This window comes from Chinchilla lanigera, unplaced genomic scaffold (genome assembly GCF_000276665.1).
Source record: "Chinchilla lanigera isolate Chin_1 unplaced genomic scaffold, ChiLan1.0 scaffold00030, whole genome shotgun sequence".
Classification (NCBI taxonomy): Eukaryota; Metazoa; Chordata; class Mammalia; order Rodentia; family Chinchillidae; genus Chinchilla; species Chinchilla lanigera.
In genome coordinates, this window is record NW_004955431.1 from 7175178 (window position 1) to 7195479 (window position 20302).

The window sequence follows — 20302 nt, forward strand, 5'->3', positions numbered from 1 at the left end:
GAGCTCCAATATTTGGTGCATAGATGTTTATGATTGTTATCTCATCCTCTTGCAGTTTTCCCCTGACTAGTATGTAGTGACCTTCTTTATCTCTTTTGATCGTTGACGGCTTGAAGTTTACATTGTCTGCAAACAGAATGGCTACACTTGCTTTTTTTCTGGGTTCTTGTTGAATGGAGGATTGTTTTCCATCTTTTGACTTTTAGTCTGCTGATTTCCTTTTCAGTGAAATGTGTTTCCTGTATACAGCATATCGTTGAATTTTGGTTTTGATTTTTAATCCACTCTGCCAGTCTGTTTCTTTTGTCTGGAGAATTGAAGCCATTTACATTTACAGTCATAACTGATATGTATTGATTTATCATTGTCATGTTATTTACTTGCATTGGTTTCCTACTTTTTCTACCTGTTTACTTGTTTGCTCCTCTTGACGTTTCATTGCTACTGTTGTTTTTGAAATTCCAGTCAGATTTTTCTCTGTCTAGCATATCTTTTAGTACTCTTTGTAATGCTGGTTTGATACTCATGAAGTTCTTCAATTGTTCTTTGTCATGAAAATATTTCATTTCTCCGTTGAATTTGAGGGATAGTTTGGCAGGGTACATCAGTCTTGGTTGGAAGGTGTTCTGTCTGAGGACCTATAATTCTTCACTCCAAGCTCTTCATGATTGGATGATTTGTGCTGAGAAGTCTGCCATGATTCTGATGGGCTTTCCTTTACAGGTAATCTGTTTCTTTTCTCTAGCAGCTTTTAATATTCTGTTCTTTTCCTGAAGATCTGGGAACTTGACTATTATGTCTGGGTGTAGTTTTATTTTGGTTGTGGTTGGTTGGAGCTCTATATGCCTCATTTACTGTATCTCAGGTTCTGTTTCCATGCTTTGGAAATTTTCTTCTATTATTTCTGCAAATAACCTTTTTATGTCAGTTGTGTTGCTTCCTGCTGTTTCATTGACTCCTATAAGTTGTACATTATTCCTCTTTGCCTCATCTTGCAGCTGTTGAATTGACTTTTCCTGGATCTTTGTTGATTTTATGAGATCCTTTCTTTCACGGTCGCTAGCTGCCATGCTGTCTTCAAAGTTTGAGATTCCATCTTCAGCTTCATTCAAGTGATTTTTGGTAGCTTTCAATGGCAGCTTTGTTTCCTGGAAGTGTCTTTGAATCTGGTTCATGCATTCTAAGTCCTTTCTATATTTTTCATTGAACGCTTCTGACCCTTGCCTTTGTTCTTCTATTTTCTTACATATTTCTTTTTCAGACTTTTTGAGCAGTTTCTTCATTATTCTTGTCATTTCATTTTTTGCCTGAGAGATTATTTCTGATCTCATCTCTTCTATGGCCTTATGGAGTTGTTTTTTTACTTCCATTGCAATCATTTCAGCTATTTCAGGCATGTGTTTACCAAGATCTCCTACGTCGATGTCTCCTGGACTTGTTCTGATTGGGGTGGAGTTCTGGGATTGTGTTTTAGTTCTTCATTTTTTCATGTTTGCTACCAGATGCAGAAAGCTCAGTTTCCCTCTTCAGTAGCTGCACAGCAAAGGCCACTGGTGTTCCTAGTTTTCCTGTTGGTCAGGTTTGCCCCTGAGTGACCTCTAAGAAGCGCTACTTAGTCTTGGGTTTTCTGGCAGTTTTTGATTTGTATCTAGTTATCCCCATTCTCAGACAGGGGCATTGGTGTCAGCTGATGGCCGACAGTCAGATCCAACATCTCCTTGCAATTCAGGGCATGTGCACAGCCCAGACTCCAGTTGCGCTGGTATGACAATCCCAGCCCAGTGTACCTATGTCCCCAGGCAATTCAGGGTACAGGCAAAATCCAGACACAAACTGCAGCGTTGACAGTTTGTGAACCACCTGATTCTGTGTCTCCAGTCAGTTCAGGACACATACAGGAACCAGATGGCGGGCGGATGGGTAGCAGTCACAGACTGCCCATGTCTTTGACCCACTAGGGGATCCGGGCAAAAGTAAAGCACGGACTCAAACCACAGGACCAGTGGCTCCAGGAGCACTTGCTCACTCAGCGCAGGGCATGCAGGTGCTGGGAGAGGCTATACACTCTGCCCCCAGCCAGAGAAGTCCCTGGGGCTTCTGAGTGGGGACCTACTCTCTGCTGCAGGTGCAGGGAGAGGAGAGACTCAGTCTGTAATGGCGGCAGTGTCCTGGATTGCCTGCTCTGCCCTCAGGAAGTAGATGGGAAATACCTGGCTCTCTCCATGAGTTTCAGCTGGGAACTGTGGTGGTGTGAGCAAAGCATGGACTCGAACCGAGGGACGAGCAGCTCCCAGAGCACTCACTCACTTGGCACGTGGGTACAGGGAGAGGCTACATGCCCCACCCCCAGCCAGAGAAGTCCCTGGGGCTTCTGAGTGAGGACCTACTCTCTTCTGCAGGTGCAGGGAGAGGAGAGACTCAGTCTGTAACGGCAGCAGGGTCCTGGGTCGCCTGCTCTGCCCTCAGGAAGTAGATGGGAAATACCTGGCTCTCTCCGCGAGTTTCAGCTGGGAACCGTGGCGGTGTGAGTAAAGTACGGACTCAAACCTCAGGACCAGCAGCTCCTGGAGCACTCACTCACTCTGAAATTTTAATAACTCTTAGATGACAAGAGGCAGTACAAATAAAGGTAAAAGTCAAGCAGAATACTAACAGAATGTTTGCCATATACGTTAGACTTTGTATTGAGAATATATAATGAAATCTTACAGCTCTGTAAGAAAAATGAGCCAACATTTTTACCAGAAAACTGATGACTACCAAGTATATGAAAATATGCTTATCTTTACTAAGTATTAGAAAAATGCATGTGTTAGAGTGACCCTAAATCCTAGGCAACTAAGTTTGGACTTAATCCAGTACTTAGTGGAGACATTGGCAATTTAAAACTTTAATTATTCCAAGTACCTGTGAGAGCATAGAGAAGTGATCAGTACAGCTGCTTTCAGAATCAGCCAATCAAATGTCGTTGTGGGTATCTTTAAAAATATATAAATCTCATGTTTTAGCGATTTTCATTTCTAAATATAGCCCAAAACAAACTCTTATACAAGGCCAAGGAGATATAAACACTGATACTCACTATGGTGCTGCTTGACATAATTGAAACTAACCCAAACATCCTTCAGTTGGGGAATGGATAATAAATTCTGATGCATGTATATAACACACTTGGTATGATTTTCAAAATAGTAGACTCAAATATGATTATACTATAAATATCTTTATATTAAAGTTATGCTATATCTGTACCACACTCATTGATCTCAGAATAATAGAACTTAAAACAAGAGGAACAAAATAAGTTTTAGAGTTATGGATTATATATGTATTTTTTAACAGACAGTAAATGAAAATCAGGAAATGATGCTATAGTTTTCTGACTATATACATATGTTTTAGAAGTTGAAATGCATGGACTGGAAGAATATATACTAAAGTTATGATTATGCTTGCCTCTGGGAGTGCACAGCTGGGCAAGAGAATAAAGAGGACTGTAATCCTAGTACAGTGTATTAGTTATTTTAGGTCATGCTTGCTTCAGGAGCACATACACTAAAAAAAGTTGTTTTAGCTTACACTTTGAATTAAAAATGAAAACAAATACTTTAATTCTTGGTGGCTTCTTGGGGGTTATTTTTCTTTACTGAACACTTTTTTAAAGTCTGCAGTTAAACAGGTGTATCCAATGAGAGGATCATAGAAGACTTCAAGATTATTGGATGCTGTCATCATAGAGACATTAGCCAGAACACTTAACAGAGGCTCTGGCAGGAAAACATCAGGTGTTTAAGAAATAACAAGGATGCTTCAAATTGTAAGAATGTAAGGTGCATACAGTTGTTGGAAGGAGCTCTTTGGGATAGATTGGAAGATGTAAATACTGGACAACCTAGGTAGGGCTTAGTTCAGCAGTCAGGGGAGACTGAAGATCCCTAGGTTAACAGTAGATTTTAAAACAGTATTTTTAGTTTGCAGAAACTGAAAAGTACGTAAGCATGTACGTGTGCAGAAAAGGGAAAAAAGACTGGATTTGTAAATTGGTAAATTACATATAATCACTTCAAGAGAGTGATTACCGCTTACTAGACAAACAAATACGACAATTATGAGGGATGAGTAGGTAAAAAGAAAGTGGACAGAATGACAGCAGACTACTTAGTTCAAGCTCTAGTAGTGAAAGGAAGGACCTGTGGAGGCTTGCGGTTCAGGGACAGTGAGAAGTCAGGCTAGGCAGGCAGCCACTTAGGTAAGATGGCTGACATGGCTTGGATGACTTTGCCATGGAAATGACTGCCCGCTTACTAGAAATTGCCCTTTGTGAAACTTTTACTGTTGCAAAATGGTTATTTTTAGGGACCTGCTTGCATACAAAGTCCAAGCACCTTAGCCCACCCTAGCGACAAGCTCACCCCAGTAACAAGGCTAAGATGCTGATTGGCTTAGAACCCCTATAAGAATGGACAAAGACATAATCCTGAGAAGCTCAGTTTGAGCTCCTCCTGCACTGCACCTTGCTGACAGCTCTGTCAGTGCCTTCGCAATATTGTAAATAAACCTCTGCTTCGTACTACTTTTCTGAGTTCCTCATTCTGCACCCGAGGGATCTTTGGTTTTGAGTCAGCCCCACCTCTCCATTCTTCACCAGAGTGTAGGGCAATACCTCAGGAAAAAGGTTCTTGCCACGGGTGACCCTCAGACCCTGCTGTGAAGTGTCAGAAGTAGTACTGGGGATGGAGGACTTACTTAGTTTGATAATATGAAGCATATGAAAATACCTACGGCCAAAGAGAAGAAATGGCGCAAAATGCAGTATTAGGTCCTGAATAGGCTGGTACTCTGGAGTTGGAAGCAGTGTGTAGGGTCAAGAAGTGAAGAATTTACACTTCTGAAGGAAAGAAAAATATATTCTCCTCAGAAGTAGAATGAAGCAAGGGAAAATTTCAAGTAAAAACAGCACTAATTTGATTTGGAGGTGCAGAAAGGCGAAGATTACATGTCAAATAATTTCCATCTGTGTAATGAAGGGAAGTCACTGATTGAGAATGAGGACTGTGGAGCTAGGGCTGTAGATTTAGGACAGAAAAATTGTGCCAGAGTTCTGGGGGTCAATTCCTAAATAGACAGAGGCTTCCATTTGGCTTTTGCTGTTGCTATCAGACTTGAGATCCAAATATGAAAAAAAGGTGGATGAAAAATTGTTCTCACTCACTCTAAATATTAGAAATAACTACCATATGTTGCTCTGTGAAAATTTATCTCCCTGGGAAAAGTCTGAATTCTAAAGAGGCATTTCTTCAGGGAAATACTAATTCATCTAAGCAATATTAACATGTTCAAAGAATTCTAATAATTTAGGCCAATTTCTACTAAAGAATGCTGTTTTCGAGCTGCTGGTGAAATACTTACAATTAATTAGTCTATGATGTCCTTTTTAAAATTCAAAATAATGCCAAGTGCACAGAAGACTAAAGGCATTGATGAAAATGTGTTTTCTGTTAACTAGGTTATGGAAGAAAACCAAAAATATTGAAGTAGTAAATATTTCAAAGAGAAGCACTGGAGGGAGTTCAAATTCTCAGTAATTTCTTAGTGGAATGAGTTCAGTAAGATTTTGTGAGGTTTAGCCTCCTTATGTCTTAAAATAAGTCACCAGGACATAACCAAAAATTTTCCTGCTCTGATTTATTTACAAAAATAACTCTTTAAAACTGGATTCAACTAAGGTTAAAATATAAAGTCAAATTGCATGCAAATGAATTAATGATCTGTAAACTATGGCCAGTGGGCTAATTCCAATCTGCTCTCTGTTTTTTCCTTCCTCTTCCTCTTCATCCTCTTCTCCCTCCTCCTCTTCTTCTTTTTCCTTCTCCTCCTCCTCATCCTCCTCCTCCCCCAATATAATATTTATTCACTAATATTAATCTATTTGGTATAATCTCCTTGTAGTTATGAGGGATCTGCCTTGCATTTTATCATTTTTCTTTGCAGTGACCTAAAACACCAGTCCTATATATTTGCAGATCACTGGTATGGTCACACAGATTTATTCTGTGATCTTATCATGTTTGTAGGGGTCACTGGTATTGACTGTGCCTAGGCTAATTACAAAATAAATCAATCATGCACATGATGGGACCAATGACCTCAAGGCACATACCTGTGTTTGTGAGTGACTGAGTTACTGAAGGTGGTGACTTATGGAGTTAAATTAACTGTCCTTTGAAAGGACTAAAGTTGGATATGATGATTAACTCAGTGGAGAGCAAAGATGGTGCATCTACCTGGAGGTCATGCTTTCTGCATGAGCTGTCCAGAGACAAGTGGTGAGCTAGTCCAAGGGTTATAAAAGCAGAGATGCATAGTGTCACCTGGAGGCAAAGACAATACTTTATTTTTAAAGGCAGAACTTCCACCAAGACTGTTCCGCAAGTTAAACAGAATTGGCCAGAGCCATAGTTCCTTCCTGTATACTCTAGTTGGGATTTGGCCACATGAGCCTCTCTTTATGCCATAGTGGCCTTGGAGCTACAGTTCAGTGGGCATGGAGGGTTAGTTCCACTGACTTGTGGCTTCTGTGGGCCATCCCTAGGGCAATCCGCTCCTTGTAACAGCAGTGTTCTGACACTAAAAACAGATTTTTCTGTCACATATGCTTTAAAAAATTTCATAAATTAATATTGTTTTTCTACAGATAAGCAAGCTGAAACATACAGCAGTCTAGCAGTTGGGCAAAGGTCACACTCCTAATGTTTCAATTACGTATTCCATTCCCATTGTTTGACACTGAATTTTGGATGATGGAATGTTTGATTGTTGGTTTCTTTGGTGATTTTTAAAATTGACTATCATTAATGGCCTTATTGCAGCATAATTGACATAAGATTAACCTAATTATGTTTAGGGTTAAAGTTCATGTGTATTCAAAAATTCATGTATTTTGAAATATGTGTATATCTGTGAAACCACCATCAAAGTTAAAATAATGAACACCTTCACTAATTCCAGGTTTCCACATGGCCCTTTGGAATCTCTTCCTCCTGCCCCTCTCCCCACTTCACCAGCCCTTACCCTTTCTCCAGTGGGTTCTCTATTGTAGATTAGTTTGTATCTGTTCAAATTTGTTATAAATAGGATCACACTGTATATGCTCTCCTTTTTTTGGAATAGGAGATGATCATCTGGCTTCTTACACTGAGCATCATGATTATTTTGATTCATCCTTGTTTTAGCATGGAAGAACAGTTTATTCTATTTTATTGCTGAGTAGTATTCCATTATATGAAAATATCCTTCCATTGTGGAGGTGCTTAGTGTCTTCTCCCCCTTCCCATCTTCACCTTCTTCTTCCTTCTCCCCTCTACCCTTTCCTCTTCCGCTTTCTCCTCCCCTCTCCCTCCCCTTCCCCTTCCTTTTTCCCTTCCTCCTCACTTTCCTCTTCTTCTTGTCCTTGTCCCTCTTTTCCTCCTCCTCTTCTCCTTCTTCATCTTCTTCTTCTTCTCCTCCTCCTCTTCCTCCTCCTCCTCCTTCTTCTTCTTCTCCTTTCTTCTCCTCCTCCTCCTCTTCCTCCTCCTCCTCTTCCTTCTCCTTCTTCTTTTGTTCTTCTTGTTGTTCTTGTTCTTCTTCTCTATTACAAGCAATTTCACATACAAATTTTCTGTGTATATGTACTTCCAATTTTCTTGGGTAAATACCTAAGAATAGAAAAGTTAAGTCATATGGAAAGCATGTGTTAAACTTTTTGCAAAATACAGAACACTTTTTAAAGTGGTTGCATTATTTTACAGTCTCATCACAATGAATGAGAGTTCCAGTTCACAATCTTGCAAACACATGACAGGGATAGTATTTCTAATTTTTGTCCATCATACAAATGTGTAGTGGAAACACTTTGGGCTTGATTTGCATTCTCCAAATCACTAATAATGATGAGAAACTCTTCGTGTGGTATTTACCATCAATTTATTGTCATTGGTGGAGTGTCTGTTTAAATCTTCTGTCCATTTTTAATTGCTTTGTTTTGAATTTTCTTTCTTCTGCTTTATCAAGGTATCTCTGACACATGAAATTTGTGTATTTTTGAATTTTTTTATATATTGTAAATCAATATTGTAAATCCTTTAAACATGATTTGCAAATTATTCTCCCTGTCTCTGGCTCGTTTTTCCTCTCTCTTAACAGAGCTTTAGAAGAACACCATTGATGTTGATGAAGTCCAATTGATCATTTCTTCTTTACAGATCATGTTTTTAGTGTTTGGGCAGTTTTTAAGCTTATGGGGAATAACGAAACAGAATATTTATTGGTGCCTGTCTTGGTTACTTTTCTCTCATTGCTGGGACAAAATACCCAACACCCAAAATTAAAGAAGGAAAGATTATTTTGCTCACAGTTTGTGCAGGGTTCAGTCCACACTTCGCTCGCTCCAAGGCAAGGTGGCATATGGCAGAGGGCAATAGTTCATGGCTGTGGGACACAGCAAAAGCAGCAAGAGCAAAATGGGAGTGGCAGAAAGCAGCCTCTTTCTCTCTCTTACATTGTATGCAAACTACCCGCCCCAGGGCGGATGTAGCACTCAGACCCGTAAACATTGGATCATGAATCAATCCTAAACTCTAGAAGCCCGCCCCGTGACTGCATGAGGCTTTTGGGGGACACCCAGACACAAACCATAACAGTGCCACGGAGTCTGCTGCTGTGTTTACTTACTGTATCACAGAATGTCATTTCCTTTACCTTAGAAATGATTAAAAACTTCTCTCAAAGCTTTTTCAAGAACATATTTCATTCCGAGGGATTATTCCTTAAAGTTGGACCTAAATAAGTTCTCAGGATTTTATTTGTTATGGATAAGTGGTCTAAAATATGGCCACAATTAGAAATTTATATAACTTACTGCATGTTGATATTACGAAAAATAAGTCAAATTGTGATGGATTTAAAAGGCTGCTATACTTTACACCCTGAGTGTCCCCCAAAGCTCCATATGTTAAGGATTGATCCCCAGGGAGGAGTGTGGGGGAGGTTATAGAAATTTTAAGAGATATGCTTGGCTTCTTTGCATCATGCACTCTTTTATTTTATATGGAATTCTCTCTTATTTGGGTTTTTGCCTAAAAGTCACCTCCTTGGAGATGATTTCCCTTATTATAGCCAAAATAGCAAAGCTCTCTCAGTCCTCTAACATCTATGCTCCCTTCTAAGCTTTATTTTCCTTTTATAAACTGCACATTACTACCTGAAATTTTGTTATGTCCTATATTATGTTCACACACTCCTTATTTTTTCCTCCATCAGAAAATAAACCCTATATCTAGGCACCTGGGACTTATCCCTCCAAGAAACTAACTCCTTCGTTAACTAAAGGAGTTTATTCTCAGCCTGAGTGACCTCTATGGTAAATAACCTTATGCACTAGAAACTCATGGCAGTATGTACTGAATATTTGGCTCAACTCTGGCACCACCTATGAAACTTTGATAAATGAATGGGTTGACTTCGTGTTATGTAAGGACTCTTCCAGCTCTACCCCTCCATGATCCTAGGAGACTTAAACCATGAAACAGCTCCTGGAAATCCTAAAATGTTGGAATACTTTCCTTTTAGGGAATCAAATGTAGATTTTTTTAAAGATTTGAAGCAAAATACAATTTCTATTTTATTTAATGCTTTCTCCTGACTCTCCTGACTGCCTCTGGTGAGTGTCAGGTGTACACTAAGTACTGAACTTGAGTGCTCACAGCCCCAGCAGGTAGATATTACCATCTTCATTTCACAGACAAGGAAAATGAGGGGAGGGGTCAAAAGTTTGCCCAAAGATGTACTAAGTAATGAAACTAGGATGAAGCAGTTTAACCCCAAAGGCTCTGCTCTTTTGCTTAGGTTTTATTGCATGTTAAATTTAATTTGTGTTATTAAATAGATATTGTATTGCCATACCTAAAGAAGCAAAAACACTACAAAACTTATATACTGAGAATCTTGTTTCAGTTTTTCCACCTGCTCTATTAAATATTTTATGGTGTTTATTGTATTTAAAATTTATCTTTCTAAGATTTCTTTATGTAAATTTGAATATTTTTGTTTTGCTTTTTTTCTATCACCAAGGTACCATTGTCCTATTCATTAGGGGAAAAGTCAAACTTTTTCTTCAGACAGTCTCACTATGCAGTTCAGGATGGCCTTGAACTCACTGTGTAGCCCAGGCAAGCCTCAAACTCACAGGGATCCTCCTGCTTCAGCCTCCTGAGTGCTGGGATTACACACTTTTTTAAGTAGACAGTATTCAACTTTTAGTTTGAAAAATTTTAATCCAATGAAAAAAACTAAGATAAATATTAAAATGAACACTAACATATATTTCATCTAAACATTCCAATTAACATTGCCAAGTTTACCTATTTCCCACATATTTTCACCTAATTACTTTACTATCCATGTCAGAATTAATTATTGCATTGAAGGTGCAAAATAGTTTTTGAAGTCTATCATCTCATCTCGCTCCCTTTTGCAATACTTGGGATTGAACCTGGATCCTATGCACACTGCCCAATAGTCTGCCACTGAACTGTACCTCAGGCTTTCTTCCACATTTCTCAGCTGATGTCTCAGTAACAAGAGGACCTTTCCACATATAAATTTCTAAATTTAGTGTCTCTTTTAACCTTATTTTTACAAACCACTGCTGCTATTATTCTTTTCAATGCCCAATTCCCTATGTTTCAATATTGGCCTGATCTGAAATTCTTTTTACTTATCTCTATATTTCTTTGAGAATTATCTTAGTTTCTGACACAATAAATATCCCAGACATATTTTGTACTTTTACCTAAACAACATTTTTTAAAAATGTATATATCTCCTGGAGATTTCCCAATGCAGTATATTAAGAACATTGTTCTTGACAGATCTTTAACTGAGTATTTCATTCTATGGATTAAGTTTTTAATTAGGCCCATCCTCTTGTTATTTTTCTTTGGGAACTATCTTAGTTTCTGACGTGATAAATATTCCAGACATACTTTGTACTTTTACCTAAACAGCATTTTAAAAATGTATATATCCCCTAGAGATTTCCCAACACAGTGAACTGAGAATATCTTTTTTGACAGATAAATATTTCATTCTATGGATTAAGTTTTTAATTAGGCTCACCCTCTTGCAGGACCTAAAGTTATTTCTAAACAGTATCATGGTGGAAAACCTTGTATATATGTATTTAAACCTCTTACATATGTCTGTGCATGAGTAGAATAGTTTTCTGAAAATAAAATTGCTTAGTCAATGAAATGTAGGCCTAATTGTTGTTAAATGTTGCCAGATTCCTCACTTTGGTTTGTACAATTTCACAATTTCCCTTGTGGTGCAGGAAACTGCCTGTTTTCCTCAGCTGCAAAGAGTATAGTTTCATCCTTTTCAGGTTTTTAGTAATTTGGAAAGTGAGAAAGGATTTGTCAATCTAGCATTTGACTGTTGATCACATTGTGTATTTAAGAATCACCTACATTTCCTTTTAGTGCACTATCATTCACACCCTTTGCTTGTTATTCTATTGGTCTTTCCATCTTAATTTCTGGGAAGGCTTTATAGGGGAGATTAATCATTTGTCTGTGATATTAACTGATAATAAATGATCACGATTTAATAGTCACATTTTTATTTGGATTATATTTTTTCTTTTGTCTTGAAGAAGTTTTTGATTTTCATTGTCAAAATTTTGTTTTGATATGATCTCTGGATTTTACATAAAATTTGTAGCCCCAAGCCTTTAAATTAACTTAGAATTTCTTCCCGTTCTTTTATGGCTTCATTTCTTTGACTCATATCTGAACAATTTGAATTTTATCTATGTTAGTAGTAAGAGGTACATATTCAACATTATCATTTTCCATATGGATACTTATTTGCTCTGATATATTTGTTAGAATGTCCATCCCTATCCCACTAACTTGAGAGGCTACTTTCATCATATATTGAATTTCAGTATATTTGTACATTTAATTTAGAACTTTGTATTTTGTTATACTGGCCTATTTATCCATATATCAATATCATAACTCTTTAATTAATAAGGATTTATGGTATGTTTCAATATTTATTCAAGCTTGTTCTCCATTATTTCTTTTGAATTTTAGAGGATTTTTTCCTTGTAGTTTTTCTCTATTTATTTCCTAGATCAAATTATATGATGACTGGGATTGGCTATATGTTATTCCAGTGATGTGGCACAAAGAAAAATAAAGAGGAGGGAGATGAATTCTTTTAGTTACTTTTCTCATTGCTGAGACAAAATACCCCACACCCACAAACTGAAAAAGGAAAGGTTTATTTAGCACACAGATTGTAGAGATTTCAGCCCATAATCAGAAGGCTCCAACGCAGGGTTGCACCTGGCAGAGGGGCAACAGTTCATGGTGGCAGAAGACAGCAAAACTATCAAGAGAGGAGTGGAGTGCAAGCCTCTTTCTGACCCTTATATTGTTCACAGGCTACCTGCCCTAAGACAGGCGTAGCACACATAGCCTTAATCCCAGCATTAGATCATGAATCAGTAACAAACTCTAAATTCAGCTACCTCTAAAAAGCTCACCCCTTCCATGACCACATGAGGCTTTGGGGGAACATCTAGACACAAATCATAACAGCTTCATATTCATAATTTTTAAAACTGAGTAGTAAGTACTGGAGAGAGAGTTCTTTATATTATTCTCTGTATTTCTGTTTATGTTGGAAATTTTCTATAGTAAAAGGTTTATAAAATAACCTAGAGAAATAACTTATTTCAGGAAAATATAATGGTATTTCCATGGAGATAGCACTAATTAAGATTACAAATTACTTTAGAGCTGTAGCAAATATGATTACCAACTGAATCATACAGATATAGGAATAACAAGTTCTTTAATTATATAGCGTTTATTTTGACTATCATTACCAAAAGTTTACATGTTAATTCAAATTATAAGGAATAAGATTCCATGAGTATGAATAGGAAACCATCTTTAGTGATATAGCAGATTGACTGCAAGCTTTCCCACAAGATATGTCCACAATCTGTGTGACATTATCTGTAAAATGGCTCTGTGCAGATATAGTGAGGTTAAGGGTTTTAAGATCACTGTGGGTTAAACTAAGTACTATACAGTATATATAGTATATGTTATATAATACTATATGATAGATAATAACAAATACTCTTAGAAGAAAAGAGGAGAAGACAGAGAGGGACAAGTGACATTAAGGCAGGTAAACTGGAGCAGTGCATCTACAAGCCAAAGAATGATAAGAACTTCTGAAAATTACCACAAGCTATAAGAAGGAAATGAGGGCTGGGGATTTAGTTCAGCAGCACAGCGCCTGCCTGGCAAGCGCGAGGTCGGGAATTTGACTCCCGGTACCGGGGGGGAAAAAAAGGAAGGAAATGAGAAGCTTTTCCCCTCAGAACCTGCAAAAGGAGCTACTTTTTGCAACACTGTCACTTCAGGCTTCTGGCATCAAGAACTGAAAGAGAGCACATTCTCAGTGTCTTAAACTGCCTAGTTTATGGTAATTGTTGTAGTAGCCTTCAGAAATGAATACCAGTGAGAAGAATAAAATGGTATGTAGACAGGCAGAAGTGAGATAAGACAGAGCCAGTGATAGAGAAAAATACGTGACAAATTCCTTTTCTCATGTAACCTCGCTGGACTTAAATTCAGTTTGCAAGGATAACTCCTAGAACCCAGCCATGTTGCATTTTTGAAGACAGGTACAATATTGGCCCATCCCTCTAGTCTTCTGGGAAATTAGTTATTCTTCCAGGATTGCTCAAATATCCTTCTGGCTATTCATTTAAATGAATTAATTTGGGTTCAATTCTATAAGCCTAGATGTATGACTTTAAAAATTAGGTTTTTAATACCAAAGTGTAGGACTATGCTTAGTGTCATTAGTGATCCTAAAGTTATGATTTTGAACAACTTAGTGGCCAATTAGTTTTACATTGCCTTAAGACTTTATGCTGGCTGTGCTTAAGTCTAAACTACACCTTTGATCATTAGAGTGATTAAGAGTATATGTTTGAACGAATATAGATGTGTTCACTTTGAAGAAAAAATAACTGTGAAAGATTTGCTTAGTGTCTAGCATTTGAGCGTCCTTCTATTGCGATTTCCTGTATTGTAAGATGATAAACTCAAGCGCTGTATTTCCCAGGCTTCCTTGATGCTAGGGTCTGGTAGCTGCCAATCAGACACACTTATGGAAGGTTTGGCAAGGCATGTGATGAAACACCAGGTTCAGGGATATGTTTTGGTTTTTTTTTTTGGTTTTTGGTTTTTCTCCGGTACCGGGAACCAAACTCACGACCTTGCGCTTGCCAGGCAGGCGCTTTTGCCACTGAGCTAAATCCCCAGCCCCCAGGTTCAGGAATATGGTTAGTGCTTAAATTGGCAAACACAGGCATGGTGACAGACCGTGTTCTCAAGTAAATTCATTTGCTAGTTTTATGGGACAAGAGACTGGTCTTCAGCTCCATCTTCTTTTAATCTTGCATATCTGGCAGGTGTGGTGCGACTCAATTGGGATTTCAGCATCTTCTTATGTCTGGACTGCCTCAAATGAGGAATATTCCTGAAGATCCAGTGGTATCTTCCCAATTCCCCATTTTGCCAATTGAAGAAGAGGCAGCAGCTCCACTGTCAGGCCGGTTCTATAATGATTCTGAGAGTTTTTGCTGGAGGGCCAGCCTAGAGCCTATTCCTTATATACTTTCAATAAATTTGTAAGCACCTTCTTTCCTGTTTTAAGCAGATTTTCTTTTTAAAAGCCTAGAAATTTTTCAGTTCTATCACTTTGAACACTGACTGCTACAATTCAAGTTGCAAGTCCTGGCTCCATCATCTGTAAATAGCACATGCTTGTTAGTCACTGGTGTTACTGTGGGGGGAAAGGTAGGTTCAAAACAATTGCATTCATCATTCACTTTCTGTTTTAAAATATCCCTAGAAGGGCATCTCAGAAATGTGAGCAGTCATGATCTTTGTGTGGTTCAATTATGGCGCTTTGTTCGCCTTTATAAATGTAATAGACTGTGAGTTGATATGGTTGGTCAAAATTGGAGTCACCTGTAATTTCATAAACAGTTTCCAAACACAATCACTGTTTCCTGTCTCATACCTCTGCCACGAAAAAGTGCTTGACCTTCCATGAGAGGGATCAGAACTCATGGAAAGTTAATGTCCCAGGAGTTCTGCTGGCTAGAGAGAAACATAGATAAGGTTTCCACGTTCCTTGTCCGTCCATAGAAGGATTTCGAGGCATGATGTCACCTATCAGAGAATTCCCAGTGGGATTCTCTGGGTGGCCAAGGTGTTAACCAACTCATAATGAACTTCCCTTCTTTTCTTGGCTCTCTTTTCTCGCTCTCTCAGGACCACTCAGGCTTCCTGGGATCATTCCCTAAATGAACACCTTACATCTCAATCCTTATATCAGGAGCAGGCTTGGGGGAGATTCAAATAAGAAAACAATGAACAGATATTACTGTTATATAGGGAGAAATTAATTTTAAACTCTTTCTCCAAGGAATTGCCAATATATCAACACAATCAGACCTGCATTAAAGAGAATATTACTGTCTGATTTTCTAAAATTTGTACTGAAGGTATAAGTATTTTCTACTATGGTGGGATCCTATATGAAGTACTAATATGGAGATTTTTTATGTGTCTGAGTACACAGATAATTTTTCTTTCCTTTCAATCTGTGTAAGTTTTGGATAGCCAAACCAGGAAATAGTTTCTGAAGGCAAGGCAAACATAATAAACAAATAATTATGTGACCTAAAAGAAAGATATATTTAGTTGTGCACTTGAATAGTGATGTTTTTCTATTTAGAAGCTAAATGACCTTTACAGTGTCTAAAGAAAGGAGCATAAAAGAAGGAAAGCTAGAATGCACATCAAGTGTGAGACAGGATGAGAGCTCTGGCTAGGGCTGGAAGTTTTCTTCGCCAGTCGGATCGCTGAGGAGGATGCAATCTGGGGCAGGATTGCTAAATTTGGCTTGAGAGAAACCCAGGGGATTAATAAAGCACAGTTCTGGGTATGTCCAGGTGGGTCATAAAGAAGTGACTTTGGGTCCTATCTATGGTCTCTGTCCTTTTCCTGTCTGACGTTATTCCTTTGCTCTGCTTCCTTACCTCCATGAAGTGAGCAACATTCCTTCCCCAAGCCCTTCCACCATGATGTTTCTGCTTTACAGCCACACAACTGTGGGCTGAAATCTCTGAAACCATGAGCTAAATAAGCCTCTCTTGCTTCAAGTTATGCATGTCAGATATTTTTCCCAGCAACAGGAAGACTGACTGATGCAACAGTGATCATATTGCCCATGTGCTACCACTAAACTTTAAAGTTTAGCACATTGCCCATCAATTGCCTCTTTGGGAATTTTCTTCAACCCAGCTCTAGTTTGCCTAAGGCTTCACTTACCCATTTATGTCACAATTCCTTGGAGATATACTGAAATAAATTCCACTTTTCCAGATAAGCTGAGGTAGTCAGGATGCCCCATGAGATGATATAGGTGTGAAGGATAAAAGTTGTCTTTGCTTGTATTGTCTTTAAGTGTATGAAACTGCATTGAACTTGCCTGGAAGGTTGCAAAGTTGTGAATACATTCTCACTGTTAAAACTGATATTACTAACAGTAACTGCAGACTTATTTAGTACTATGGTCTATTATCTATATTTAATTTAATACAATTTATTTAATTTTAAAACAGTCATTTGCAACAGATATATTCTTTATCTCCTTTGTGGATGAGTGAGATCCAAAAAGCATTATGAAGATTATACCATTAAAGAATACAGAACTGACCAGGTGCTGTGGTGCATGCCCGTAACCCCAGCACTCAGGAAGCTGAGGCAAGAAGATCATTTTAAGTTTGAAGCCAGCCTGGGCTATATAGTGAGTTCAAGACCAGCCTAAACTGCATAGTGACACCCTGTCTCAAAACAAAAATAAAAATAAAAAAAAAAGAAGAGTACAGACTGGGTTGCTCATGTCAATGTTGTACTGAAATCTTAATAGCTATAGTAGACACAACATAAATTCTTACTATTATTACATCACAAACAAAAGCAACTACATTTAAAATGAGTAAAACCAGGTTAGGAATGGTTATCTTGAGGTAGTGTTAAGAATGATTAATGATTTCCACTAGGGGACATTTACTTTTCCACTAAAATATGATATTATTTGTCATCCTGGTATTATTTTTACATTTTCTGATACATAGCTAGAGTCTTGGGCTTCAGAGCAGAAGCATAAGATTCTCAGTTTAATGTTCTAAGAAGAATAGGCTTTGCTTATTCCCTTCCTTGTTCATGTTATCACTAGTGACATTAAGATAGATTCATTTGCTGTTATTGCTCATTCACATTGAAACCTTTATCACAATAATATTGTACAGTATTGGAATTTTAATGGCTCATATATTCTGTGAAATATGGTGGTAATAAACTAGAATACATTGACCTCAGGTTTTTCATATTTAATGTATTGTTCATTCCCAAACTACCTAGCTCCCTTCTGCCTTCATTCTCCTTGAATGGGATGGGGTGGAATGGACAGCCACTCAAAGCAGGAAACATTTACAAGAGGAATGCTTCTGTTTGTAGGCCTATTAAATGTGGATAGCCATTCGTGTTCCATTTTGAAAAAACAAGTCACCATTTCTCATGACAGAGAATATGAGGATGCAAAATAGAAATACAGGAATCCACTCTTATTACAAGGATTACAGCAAGAACAAAAAAGAACACACCCATCATCCATTCTGGAGACAATGGCTGAATTAAAAGTCAAATACTGCTAGTGCATCTTCCTATACCTGTGTGCATGTATTTGTTGACAAGGTGAAAAATACTAGAAAGCAAATCAAAGGCAAGTTTAGCAGTAAAGCACAGCTTCCATATTTATTTAAAACCCACACCATGACTCAGATATGACTCAGACATAGAAGAACAGCCTTCCTGGATGTAGCCAAGAGATACCATGAGTGAAAGAAATGGCTGAATCATGTGCTTCACAGCTTGATCTATCTATCACTGGGGCCTTTGTCACAGGACTCAGAAGACGAAAGCTATGATGATTGTTACAACTGTCTCCCATGGCAAATAAAAAGTTTAGCTTTCCCAGTACAACTGTGTGTCTGTCACCCTTCCACAGAGTGGGAATACCAAAATGAGAAAGTTCAACCCTCAAAAGCTACTGACGTTCAAGAAACAGGATGGTGGGTTGAATTACCTTGGAGTAATGACTGTGCTTGTCTGACCCTCCATTTTGCAAATTCAGAAACTCAGATTTTAGTCTTCCAGAGTTCATCAGAGTCAAGTAACTCAATCATGCAAAGTTCTTCATCCTGCAGTATAAGCAACTGTTAACTTATTAGTTTATAAAGAGAAAAATCGTTACACCCGGACATCAAAGATTAATGAGTGGGCTAGCCTGACGACTCATCCACCCTCATTGCAAGGACAGTCTTTTCAGACGTTAGACAGTGCAAGTCCATGGTGGAGGCCACCTCATTCTTTTCCTTAATGGATCATTAGCCATTATTTTAGGTGTTTCTTTCTATGTTTTATCACTTACCACCTTACGTATCTTGACATAAACCATGGTAAATTTGCTGTCACCATGCACGCTAGGGTAAATAGTCTTTCTCCCCGACTCCCCTTCTGTTCTTTATTTTATTCCTGTTTGCCTTCCATTCCTTTTTCCTTTTCTTCCCCTTTGTTTTAGTCTCAAAGTATATTTTGTACTTAAAAACTTTTAAAACATTTAATCTTGGTTTCCATGGAACTTTTATCCCAGAGAAGAGTGGTCCATTGTCGAACAGTTTTGGGAAATGCATAATGAAAATTATATTTTGCTACTATTGATTCATAATGCACTTCAGTCTGTTAAAAGCCCTGAGAATCTCTATGCCTTGAATACATTTATATAAGCTTGTTAATGTAGTGTTTCCCAAAGTGCCTCTCCTGAGAAAGCATTCATCTTGTAATATCTCAACATCATATGGGAAGCACTGATCTAATCATATCTGCTATGTGCCTTTTCAATCACTTAACTCACAGTCAGAGTCCTGAGAATGATCTGGAATCTGGATATGTCTCCTATGTAGACAGGGCATTATAAAATGGTTAAGGAACCAACAGTACTGATAACTCCAAAACCTCTTTCCAAACTCCAAATCCATATATATGATTCCAGAATATTGTTAATCACTGTGTCTTCTTTCCTTTCTAAATATTTCTCGAGTTTAATTCTATTCCTTCATTTGAAGCCGTGGCCTCTTTCTAGAATCTTATACTTCACAGCATTACTTGCTCCTTGGGACTCTCCTCAGGTTCATCTCAATTCTTTTTTATTTTTTTTTTCTTCCAGTACTGGGAATCGAACTCACAACCTTGCCCTTACCAGGCAGGCACTGTGCCGCTGAGCTCAATCCGCATCCTCCCCAATTCTTACCAAAGTGATATTTACAGAATTTGTAAAGTTCAGAAGTAGATACAGAAGAAATTTAAAATAGCCCATTAATCCCACCACACATGGAAGCATAGTTTATGTTTTATGAGGGATCAATATGTATCCTGTGCCTCTGTTGGAAGATTAGTGCTTTTCTTAATAAATTTTAAGAATTATTTATCTTTTAAGAATTTTAATTTATGCATTTTATTTGTTGCAAAGAGTACTCTTGGTTTTCACTTGCTTATCCAATATCTTCTTATTTCCTTTTAGGTAATATATTACTTTATTTAGTATTTAACTCTTCCCATAGAAACATGGCATGCAAATGTGATTGTATTAGCCCATTAGGGATAAATCTTCACTGGCAGCCATAATTCACCCTTTAAGACAGTCTTGTAAGCATTTACAAGAGAAGGAGATATTCAAGGAAGCTATTAAAGGATAAGAACTTGGCTAAAAGTAAAAGTGATAAAGAGCAGGCATTTCAAAACCGGGCAATAGAATGTACTATGTATTTTCTCTTTAAACTGGAAGCAGTGTAATAGCAGATTGCCTTTAAGCAAATATTTTTATTGCAGATATTTGGGGACATGAAATGGTGTCTTATTTTTTTTGTTGTTTTGTTTTGTACCAGGAATTGAACTCACGACCTTGTGTGTGCCAGGCAGGCACTGTACCACTGAGCTACATCCATGGCATTGGGGACATGACATGATAGAATTCACTGATGAGAATAAATTTTTTAGAGAAGCAGGAAAACATTCCCCCTGTATAAAAAAAGGAAATT